The sequence below is a fragment of the Herpailurus yagouaroundi genome, unplaced genomic scaffold (assembly GCF_014898765.1).
Source record: "Herpailurus yagouaroundi ecotype Mexico unplaced genomic scaffold, PumYag 189, whole genome shotgun sequence".
NCBI classification, from domain to species: Eukaryota; Metazoa; Chordata; class Mammalia; order Carnivora; family Felidae; genus Herpailurus; species Herpailurus yagouaroundi.
Genome location: NW_024412420.1, coordinates 8545732 through 8557404, shown reverse-complemented (window position 1 = coordinate 8557404; position 11673 = coordinate 8545732).

Genomic DNA, 11673 nt, shown 5'->3' with positions numbered 1-11673 from the left:
ATCAGCAATGTCAAACAGTCTCAATTTCCACTTGTTATTGTTAACACTTTTAATTAAACGTTAATTTTAACAGTACCATGGAAGTGAAATGGCAGGATGTTTAGTGCACAGTTTCCCAATTATGAAAAACTGAGTATCTTTCCATTTCTTTCTTAGCAATGCAACAGTGTTTCTAGGGAAGTTACCTATTTACCTATGTGACTAGTTACTTTCTATTGACTGGGATCATTTAGGTTTTGCTTTCCTTTATATATTCCGTTCAGGAATCATTTGTTACTCACATGCTTTGCTAGTACTGTCTCTCTCCACTTTACTGATCTTGTTATCATACGGAAACATTAATTTTAAATGTAGTCACTTACAAAATATTTCACTTATGTCTTTTGTCATATGTCAAAATCATCTCAATTATCAAGCACTCATTCCTACACCTTACTCCTCTATTTCTTATTAGGTTTTTTATCTATTTATGTACTGAGACCATTTTTCCATTAATTTAAACTTTTCAAGCTATTAATGCCTAATAATCTTAAGTCCTTATTCTTCAGAGTCTTGATTTTTTGCTCTACAATTCTATATGTATTTTAGGATTAACTTGCCAGTTTTATTTAAACATAACTCGGTTGCTTTATAATATTATATTAATCGGAAATCAAAAAACACCATTATGATATTGAATCTTTCTGTCCATAAGTAAGATACTTCAATTTATTTATGGTTTCTATATAAAGTTTTAAGTTTGTTTTTTTATTTAATTAGAGCAAGAGAGAGAGAGAGCGTGCATGAGTGGGGTAGGGGCAGAGAGAGAATCCCAAGAAGCCTCTGTGCTGTCAGCTCAGAGCCCAATGTCGGGCTGGAACTCACGAAACAGGAGACCTTGACCTAAACCAAAATGGAGAGTCTGATGCTTAACGGGCTCACACCCAGGCACCCCTATAAAGTAGGTTTTTTAGCGAAGTATAGCTGACACACAATGTTATATTAGTTTCAGGTGTACAACAGTGATTTGACAATTCTATACATTACACAATGCTCACCATGATAAGCGTATGGAGTAGTTTTATGAAAGCATTTGAAAAGTATACAATTGAATAAATGGACAACCCTGCTAAAAAGTAGTCATTATGCACTAAAATGAATTTAAGATATAAAGGCAAGAAATTTAAAACTAAATAGAATTTTAAAACCGGAAAACAGCCGTTAAGGTCTCCTTGTGGTTCACAAGAGCTTTTACAATATATATGGATAGTTAGAAATGCTTATTTTTGACGTTTTTGATTTCAGACAACTCCACTAGTGCAGGATACATAGTTTAAAAATTCAGGAAGACTTGGTCAAACAAGGGCAGTAGTTATATAATAAAAGGAGTCAGAAATTTAAAACAAAACCCGAGAATTAAATGTAAGTACTTAAGAAGAAAACATTTCAATCCATTATAGGAATCAAAGCCTTCGAATAGTCATTTTGGGCCATTTCATTATTATGAACAATTGGTCATACTGACTATATCTTTCCCACAATTTCATCTAAAATTATGTTCATTTCCTTGTTCATGTCCCACACTGTAAATTTCTTTGCAATCTATCTCCTCTTATCCCAATTCCCCATTGCTCTAGCCTTCTTTCTTCTCGCCTGAAAGTATATGGCTTCCTTTCCTTCCAAACATTTCCACTGCACCCCTGTGGGACCCCCATTCTGTGATAAAAACAATCCCATACATTTTCAACTTTTGACGAAGAGTGCGTACCATTAAAACCTGTCTCTTATTTGAAGACACCATTTTCTCTGGAATACACTTTATTACAACTTCCAGTATTCCCAGTACTTTGTGGTTTTTACTGTATTTTGTATATCAGTTTCCCCTTTTTTATTAAGGTATAGTTGACATAGAACATATCACCAAGCAGGCAAAAGACCTGTACACTGAAAACTAGAAGATATTTATGAAAGAAATTGAAGATACAAGTAAATGGAAAGATACGCTGTACTCATGAGAGAATACTGTTACAAGTTCCATTCTACCCAAAGGAATCTATAGACTTAATGCAATCCCCATCAAAATTTCAAAGGCATTTTTCACAGGAATAGAACAATCTTAAAATATGCATAGGACCACAAAAGACCGTGAATAGCCAAAGCGAGCTGGAGAAAGAATACAGCTGGAGGCAATCATCCTCCCCAATTTCAAACTATATTACAAAGCTATAATAATCACAGGGCACCTGGGTGGCTCAGTCAGTTAAGTGTCCAAGTTTAACACAGCTCATGATCTCACGGTTCACAAGTTTGAGTCCCATGTCAGGCTCTGTGCTGACAGCTCAGAGCCTGGAGCCTGTTTCTGATTCTGTGTCTCCCTCTCTCTCTCTGCCTCTCCCCTGCTTGTGCTCTGTCACTCTGCCTCTTAAAAATGAATAAATGTTAAGAAAAAAAAAATCAAAGCTATGGTAATGAAAATAGTATGGTATTGGCATAAAAACAGACACAGATTAATAGAACACGATAGAGCACCCAGAAGTATGCCCACACATATATTGTCAATTAACTTATGATAAAGGAACCAAGAATACACAATGGGGAAAGCAGTCTCCTCAAAAAATGGTGCTGGAAAAACTGGTCCGCCATATGCAAAAGAACAAAACTGGGCCACTATCTTACACCACACACAAGAACTAACTCAAAATAGATTACGGACTTGAAGGTCTGTAATGGCCAGAAAACCATAATACTCCTAAAGGAAAACATAGGCACTAAGGTCCTTGATATCAGTCTTGATGAGGATCTTTGTTAATCTAACACCAAACACAAGCAATAAAAGCAAAACTATAGACAAGAGAGACTATATCCAACTAAAAGGCTTCTGCACAGCAGATCTGTGAATATGAGAAAATATGTGCAAGTCATATGCTTAAAAAGGGATTAATACCCAAAATATATATAAAAAAAAAACATATAACTCAATAGCAAAAACAAACTGATTAAAAAATAGGCAGAGGATCTTCTATTTTCTCCCAGTCTATTAGGACCTTTTTGTATTCAGTTTTTCTCCAACCAGACTAAAATTAGAAGTCCGTTACTCTACTCTCTTGCCACCATTCCCAGATTTTAAACCTACTATGTTTCACCTAGATACACCTTATAAAACTTTCAACTGAGTATCAATTTTCAGCTTTGAATCAACTTACCTTCTCGCTCATATCCTCACATGCCTTGAATACCTGGGAAAATAAGCATGCTTATAAGCAATTACCTGCTCTAGAGATTCGTATTCTTCAACCTCAGGTCCTCACACAACTTAGAATTCCACCATGTGTTCACGTTAGCCCTTTTTCCAAAAGAGCAGTTACTGTAAACCTTTTCCAGTGTCTTTAAAACTCCAATGCTACCCGTCCATTTTCAGCAGATAACTTTGTTACCCATTACAGATATATATGATTTTATATACATATATGTAACCAACGTTCATCGTTATAGCAGTTTCAAGTGTCCAACACAGCAATTCAACATCTGCACATACTGTGAAATGATCACCACAGTTAAGTCCATTACCATACACAGTTCCAATTTTTTTTTCTCATAGACCTTTTAAGATATACTCTTTTACCAACTGTCAAATATGCAGCATCTGCTATAGACACCACATCCCAATGAACCATTCACTCCATAACCAGAAATTTGCACTCCTTAACTCCCCATCCCCATCTTGACTGGGTTTCAACATCTTTAACTTACCTGCAGTTTACTCTTTTTTTTTTTTCTTTCTTCTATGACAGTGAAGAGGTAGCTTCATTTCTCTAATCCAGTGGTTCTCAAATCTAACATACGCTAGAAGGTAGCTGATGGCTCAGGAAAGCAGATTGATTGGCCCCACACCCAGCAATTCTGAATTAGCAGGTCTTGGAGGTGGGGCCTGAGAGTTTGTGTTTTTAACAAGACCCAGGTGTTGCTGAAGCTGCTTCTTCAGAGACCACAGCTCTAAGGTAATTCTTCACTAGAATCATATCCCTCTTTGCCCCTTCAGAGAGAATGTTTCTTCAATACCCCAATCTTTCCCAATTCTTCCCACACTTTCCTTTTTTATTGGCTTCTTCCCAGTAGCAGTCATACATCCTCAAGTCACCTTTATCTTATAAAGAAAAGAAACAAAAAGCTCCTTCATGCTCACATTCCTCCAAGTTACTTTCCTACCTGCTTCTCCTTTTCGCAACTACACTTAGTGAACACATGCTTCACAAATGTTAATATTTCTTAATCTACCTATCAGCCTACCCAAAGCAGGTTGTGACGTCATACACGCACTCTTTGCTGAAGTTACCAAAGAGCTAATTACCAGACAACCCAGTGAGCACTTCCCAGTTCTCATAGTCATCAGAGTATTAGGACTTACTTGCTTCTTTCTTGAAACACTGGGCCTTAACTTTTCTGATTTTCCTCCTTTTTTCTCCACTCGGGTTAATCTTCCTTTGGAATTAGCTAATGTCATTGCTTCACTTCTTACTCTGCAAGCATTGCATGGTTTTCAATTGTTATTTATATGCTGAAGTCTCAAAATCGAGGCTGGATCTCTCTCCTTCCTGCAGCCTGCCCATGGGATCAGTGGGATTGCCTTTCCTAAAGGGGATATATAGGCTTGTATTCTCACAGGTGGATGAAACCCCACCCAGAGAAATGAGAGGGGGGAAAACCATATGGAGTCCTAAAGAAGATAGGTTTGAGGATCTGGGAAGATGAGAGGTTCTCGTTTAATCAAAATGAAATGGGGTTGCCTGGGTGGCTCAGTCAGTTAAGTGTCCGACTCTTGGTTTCAGCTCAGGTCATGATCTCATGGTTTGTGAGTTCAACCCCCATATTGGTCCTGTGCTAACAGCACGGAGTCTGCATAAGCTTCTCTGCCCCTCCCCAGCTCTCTCTCTCTCAAAATAAATAAACATTTAAAAAATGAAATGGGAAGGACATCACAGTAAAGTGTAAGAGCATGAATTTGTCATAATTCTTGAAATACTTTTAGGTGATTTTTAGACTCTGAGGCAGAAAATGGTAAATTGTTAATGACACCAATCTGATTTTGTAATTCTCTATTGCCTTGCCTGAGCTCATAGATGCAGGTGGGATCACTGATGACTCAGCTCCATTTGAGGGTAAGGTTTTGAAAACCAGGTTCAAAGAAATAAGTGAGTGACAGAGTAAATGAAAGTCTTTAAAGTGAGGTGACAATAATTTTGATTCATAGATTCTAAGCTTGGCAAAAGTGAAGACTATCGAAGAGAAGGTTAAAGAATAGAGAGAAAATATCAGAGTAATAAACTTATGAATTTAATGACTGTTGCATTAGGTTGCTTGGGCAACTCAGAAGACAGAAAGTTGTGGTTAAGGACTAAGTGACTTCATGATTTGAGGAGGTTACATGGAATGGGAAAGGACCTTAAAAGTATATCAGAATGGAGGAAAATGCAATTTTAGAGGGCATCTGGGAGCTCGATGCAAGGTATTAGATTCCAGTCAAACAGACCCAGAATGATGACAGAAATTGCAGAGGATACAAATACTAGAAATGAAATACTAACATGTTCAATAAATGAGGGACAGTCACGGTGGTAAATAGGTCTGCAGATGATTGCTATTAGGAGCCCAAGTGAGTTATAACTAGATGAGACTCAAAGGAACAAGGTTTTTGCTCAGGTGAGAGTATTTAGCTGCCCAGAAACAGCAATTGGGAACTTGGAGAACCCTAACTTTACTTCTAGGTCTTTAGATAAATAGAGTGTAAGAAACAAAAAACCCAACTTAACATCATGGAAGGAAAGTGATATCTTCGTGAAACTCTAGGTTTAAGTTACATTGAGATGGAAGGAACCTTTGAAGAAGAGGACGAAAATATAAAGGATTAAATGATCATTGGACACAATGAGTCAAGCAAAAGAGTTTGAGAGTGGAGAGAAGGTTTGGTTGATAAAGGGAATATAAGGAGTAGTATTGGGATGAGAATTGGGAGAATTTAGGATATAATAGATGACAAAACTGGTGTATATTTTTGGCATGATTCACAGGGACATAAGACTTGGTGGGTATAGCATTGAGGGAGTCGTGTAGCAGGGACAGTACTAGATATAAGGTTTTAGTGATTCGCTGCATGTAGGATTAGACTTTGGGCCCCGTATGGCTCCTGCTACAGGCTTCATGCAGGACATGCATCAAGGAAAGTTTCCTTCTTTATACCCTTGTTCTCAACCCCATCATATTCCCAGTTATTCTTTTTTTACTTTGTTTCCATGGAAATGCAGTTTAGAATGTATTATAATAATAAAGGTCACATGAATCCCATATCATTCTAAATGGTGTTCCAGCTGGTATCGTAACCATTTTTTTTAGCAAGAAGGCTGATGTGGCTTATTTTGTAAGGGACTACTTGTTTCATTTTCCACTGTGCCTGAGACAACCCCCATGACAATAAACTGCAATAGGCTGTAATATTTCCAAACTCAGGTCACCAGTGTAGTCATTTAAACATAGAAAGTTGAGTGATTTTTTTTCCAAGTTCAGAAATTCTCCAAATTCAATATGACACAATATTCAATTTAAGATATTAACCAGCCTATAAAGCTATCGTCTTTGATAGGTCTATATTTTCATATACTCATTAAAATAATTATACTAAAGCCAAAGTATTAAAAATTTGATTAACTATATAGAACATGCATAAATTTGAAATCTGTACAGGATTTAGTATGGCTCGCAGAATGATCAAGGAATCTAGCACTACACATATCAAGTGTGAAAAGGCACAGAGGGCTGAAATGATGCATTTTCGGTAGAGCCAACTAGTCAAATAGGTTTATTCTCTGGAGTATTGCAATTCACTTGTTATTTCATGCTTCTCAATAGAGTTCTTTTATTTTCTTTCCCTCCATTCCTCATTTTTCTCTCCATATTCCTGATTCTTTCCTTTCTTGGCTGTGTATTTCAACTTGAGTGGAAGACTGTTTCAAAAACATTTCAATTGTACATTCTGGTCAAATCTATCAGTTGCAGTTAGAATCAGTAGAGGCTAGATTCTGGCCACAGTTTGGCCTCTTGGTGCAGTGTGGCAGAATGTAATAAGGGCTAATTTTGAATCAGATAGACCCAGGGTTTGATGCCAGCTCTGTCATTCATTAGCTGTGTGATACTGGCAAATTATTTGAACTTTCAGAATCTCAAACATCAAGCTTCCTTATTGGCAAATGAGAGGATGATACTGGTTACAAAGTGCTACCACAAGGACTCCAATGAGAGATTTCATGTAAAATTTCTTGCATAGTGTCTAACTGTGTTCGAAAGATAACTATCACCTGACCACTTACGACAATACCCTTTCTCTTGTGTAGAAACCATCATTCAGCCATGTAAGCAATGGTTACATTGTTCAGCTCTCTTCTATTCAAAATACAGTGAACAAGAAACTTGAGGTAAGAGGCTTCCTCTGAAACAGAGGTTTATCTTCATTTTTATCTGGAAAATACTCAAATACACAAGTCTCTAGAAATAGTAAAACTTCATAGAAAACCAAATTAGAGAATTAAATTTGCCTGTGAAATCATTTAATGAAAAAGAAGCATTTATTAGAAGTGAGGGTATGAAAGATGACAAGGCCAATCAATGCTTGTTGAAGCATATCTGAGATGGCTTTTGATCATCGCTGGAGAAAGATGTGTGGATATGGCAGAATCTCTTCAATCCAAAACTGGATGGGGACAACAAGCTTTCCGGAAGAGCTGTACTTACAGGTTGCCGAATGGATGGATAATTAACTGATTAACTGATGGACTAAATGACTGTTTAGTTCCCCAAATATTCAAGGCACTGACTAGGTAGTCACAGCATTATATCATGCCTCAGGTTATCCTCACCAAAACCTGATGAGTCAGTAACACCCTGATTCATTAAAACAAAACAAAACAAAAAACCCTTAAACTCAGAAAGGGTTTACATATTGCCTGTATCACAAAATTAGAAATAAGTAGAACAGAGATTCACCTAGGTCCTCTGACATCCACGCGAAACGATTCCTCTCTTAACCAAGACAGCAAGGCAAGAAGGACAAGTTCAGACATGATAAGCTACTACTTTCTTTGCAGAGATTAAGATCAAAAATATTCAATACATAAGCATAAACAGTAAATAACTAAACTGGGTGAATTAATAAGCAAAAACTGGAGGTAAAGCACCAATTTGAGGCTTCCATGGCAAAATATATCCTTTTATCTTGCTCAATGGCATATTCTCTTCTAAGCATATATAAGCCTAATTTATTTTAACTAGTATTTCTAGAATTACTTTAAATCAAGCGATGTTTTGTTAGAAAAGAGTGTGTTTAGTCGAACTGGGTTCTTTAGTTTCTGTCCTTCTCATTGATCCATACCTGTGAGCACTCTTCTAGAATGTTCCATATGTCTGCAGAACCTACTGTTGCTAAATATACTCTAAGGGAGGAAAACAAAAAAAGTGCATGCTCAAATACATTTGGAAATCACTATCTTACTTTCTTATTTTCTTATAGATCCACAATGCACAGCAGCATAGCAATAATGGCAAAGTCCTGCACTAATGTAACATATTTAATTGTTTAACTCAATATTATTCATAATATATTGGATCATAGAATCCCTCACTCTTTCCTTTTTTAATTGTAATAATTATGAATATCCTAGCCAGTGTTCCACAGAAACAATTTCAGAAATACAAGGTTAACAAACTAATCACATGATATTCATTATTATGATATATTCATAATTATCATTAAGCAAAGGGACACATGGCAGCTGTAAGTGTTGTTGGATCTATGATACCACTTAAACAGAAAAAAAATGTTTGGAAGAGAAATAGATTGCGAATTTATGTGTGACTCAAGAGCCTTGATGTGACAGTCACCATAAATGTGAGGCTGGTTACTCCCACAAGCACAAAGAGACATTTATCATGCTACCTAAATTGCTCCGGGGAGAAATAAAGGACACTGCCTTTGCAAATTCAGCAGTATCATTCATAGCATCCCTTCCCCTCCCCGAGAATTCCCCTTCCTCTAAGAATCAAACACTTTCATGCTCACACATTCAGTAAGCATTCACTAAGTTTCTATTATTTAGATGACATTATTCTAACCATTGGAGATACTGACACAACAGCATTCATTCCCCATTTTCCTGAACCCCACAGTCTAGTAGAAGAGAGACAAAGCTGCCAAAGCTTTCAATATAATGTGATAAATGCTGTTTAGGGGCAACTGTAAGCTGGGATGATTATCGATGAAGGGCATCTAATTCATCCTGTTTAAGTCAGGACAAATTTCCAATTGGTGCTTGTTCAGTGTCAAATGACAAGTTACATGCAGCAAACAGATGAGAGAAATTAGAAGTTTCCAGGCATAGTCTAATACATAAAAAATAATGAAAAAGCACAGTGCATTTAGCAAAAAGCTTAGTATGACTGACCAAGATAAGGAATGTATGTGTGAGTGTGCATATGGGTTATATGGGATTGAGGAAGGTGGCTACAGAATTGTGCATGGATCAGATTATTCAACATCTTCTACATGACATTAAGAAACTGGGAATTCTTACTGAAGACTTCAGGGGCACCTGGGTAGCTCAGTCAATTAAGCATCTGACTCTTGATTTCAGCTCAGGTCATGATTAGCATGGTCAAGATCGAGCCCCGCATTGGGCTAATGCTGGGTGCAGAGCCTGCTTAAGATTCTCTCTCTCCCTCTCCCTCTACACCTTCCCCCATCGGAAAAAAAAAAAAAAGACTTTAGGAAACCACAAAAGGTTTTAAGCAGTAGAGATCTATGGTAGCAACATAGAGAAGAGATGAATGAAATGAAAGACTGGAGATCATTACAGAAATCTTGGTAAGAAGAAATGAAGAACCCAATGGATGTAGTGATACATACACACACACACACACAGAAGTAGGCATAGTAAATTAAAATGCCTAACTTTTCAGCTTCTTCTAATAGACCATCTATGAAAAAGCATAATGCATTCCACCTAGTGTACCTGGATTTTAAAGATAAATATTGGGGTATAATGTTTTAACAAAAATAGTGGTGGAAATCTTAAACTTGCACATAGGCATAATGCTATATTTAGACATAAAAAAGGTATCTTGTATCAAGCACCTTCCATAGATAATTATTCATTCTACTTTATGAAAGGTGACCCAAATTTGTGTGTTTGTGTGTATATGTGTGCTTAAATAGCAGGTAGTTAGGCATCAGGTAAATTTTGTTACATGGTTAGATTAAAAGTATACGTCTAATGTTAGTTCCATTTCACAACTGCCATAGCTCTCTTTATTCTTGAAAGGTATAGTCGTTGACAACAATAACAATATGCTACAAAACCATCATTTATTGGGTTTTTATTGCATTGCAGTCACTATTATAAATCATGCTTGCTTGCTTTGGTAGCTGCTACTAAGTATGAAGTGATAAATTTGGAGGGGGTAGGAATAATATAGCCCTGTTTTTTAAGGAAATACTCAGACCATGATTTTCTGGCCAAAAAAGAAATCTCTGACTCCCTACATTTTTCTCATGCATAGAAAGGAGAAAAGTCTGTTGCACAGATAATAGAAAAGTCTGTTGTAACTACATTTTTTTGGAACATTTGCATATTTTCTTCTGTAAAACAGTATTGTCCTGCACGTTTTCCTGTTTGGTATCTACGATTAACATGTTTTTAGGCTGCATCTCATCTGTTGATACTGGATATTGGTGAAAGAACCATGATGATCTAAGTAAAATCCTTGAGGTCACGATATTAGTGCCACCTAAATCTCTCAGGTGGTTTTCAGAGAGGTAGATGTATTGATATTGTATACCACATGGGGATAGAGAGATGTTAAGAAGATAAAATCCAAGTGAAATGCCAAAGGGCAAATGTCTTCAAATTGTGAGGAAAGGTTTTATTCAGTCTCATTTTCCTACTTCTAATACTGTTGTCACTGCCTCTTATGAGCTGTGATTATTATACTGACATAAAGAAAGTTTGAGTCTGGAAACTGTCCTAGTACAGGGAAAGGTTCATAAGCCTGTAACTTTGTACAAATTTACTTTGTCAAGCTGACCTTGAAGCTACTGATTACTCCTATTTTTTTAAAAATTATTTAATGTTTGTTTGTTTTTGAGAGAGAGACAGACAAAGTGTAAGCAGAGGAAGGGCAGAGAGAAAGGGAGACAGAACTCAAAGCGGGCTCTGGGCTCCAGGTTCCTTGCTGTCAGCACAGAGCCCAACGTGGGGCTTGAACTAACAAACTGTGAGATTATGACCTGAGCCGAAGTCTGACACTTAACCGACTGAGCCACCCAGGTGCCCCAGATTACTTAGTCTTAAGTATTTGTCTTGTTAACTCTTCTAAAACCAGGGGCCTTAACTATCAAAAGAGAAGTGAGTCTCAGTCACAACATAAAATACAAAGTTTGACATTATGGTTCTCTTTTTCCTCATCAATTATACCATAAATAGGTTATAGATGACCATTTCAAGAGGGAATTCTGGTAAAAATGGTCTGGACAAAGACCATTTAGAAGAGCTTGCTTATCACAATTAATGTTTAAAGGGAATTCAGGACATTTCATCATACCAGCATATTTTAGAGATGGAAGGAAGCAGTGCCTCCAAAAGCCTATAATCTATT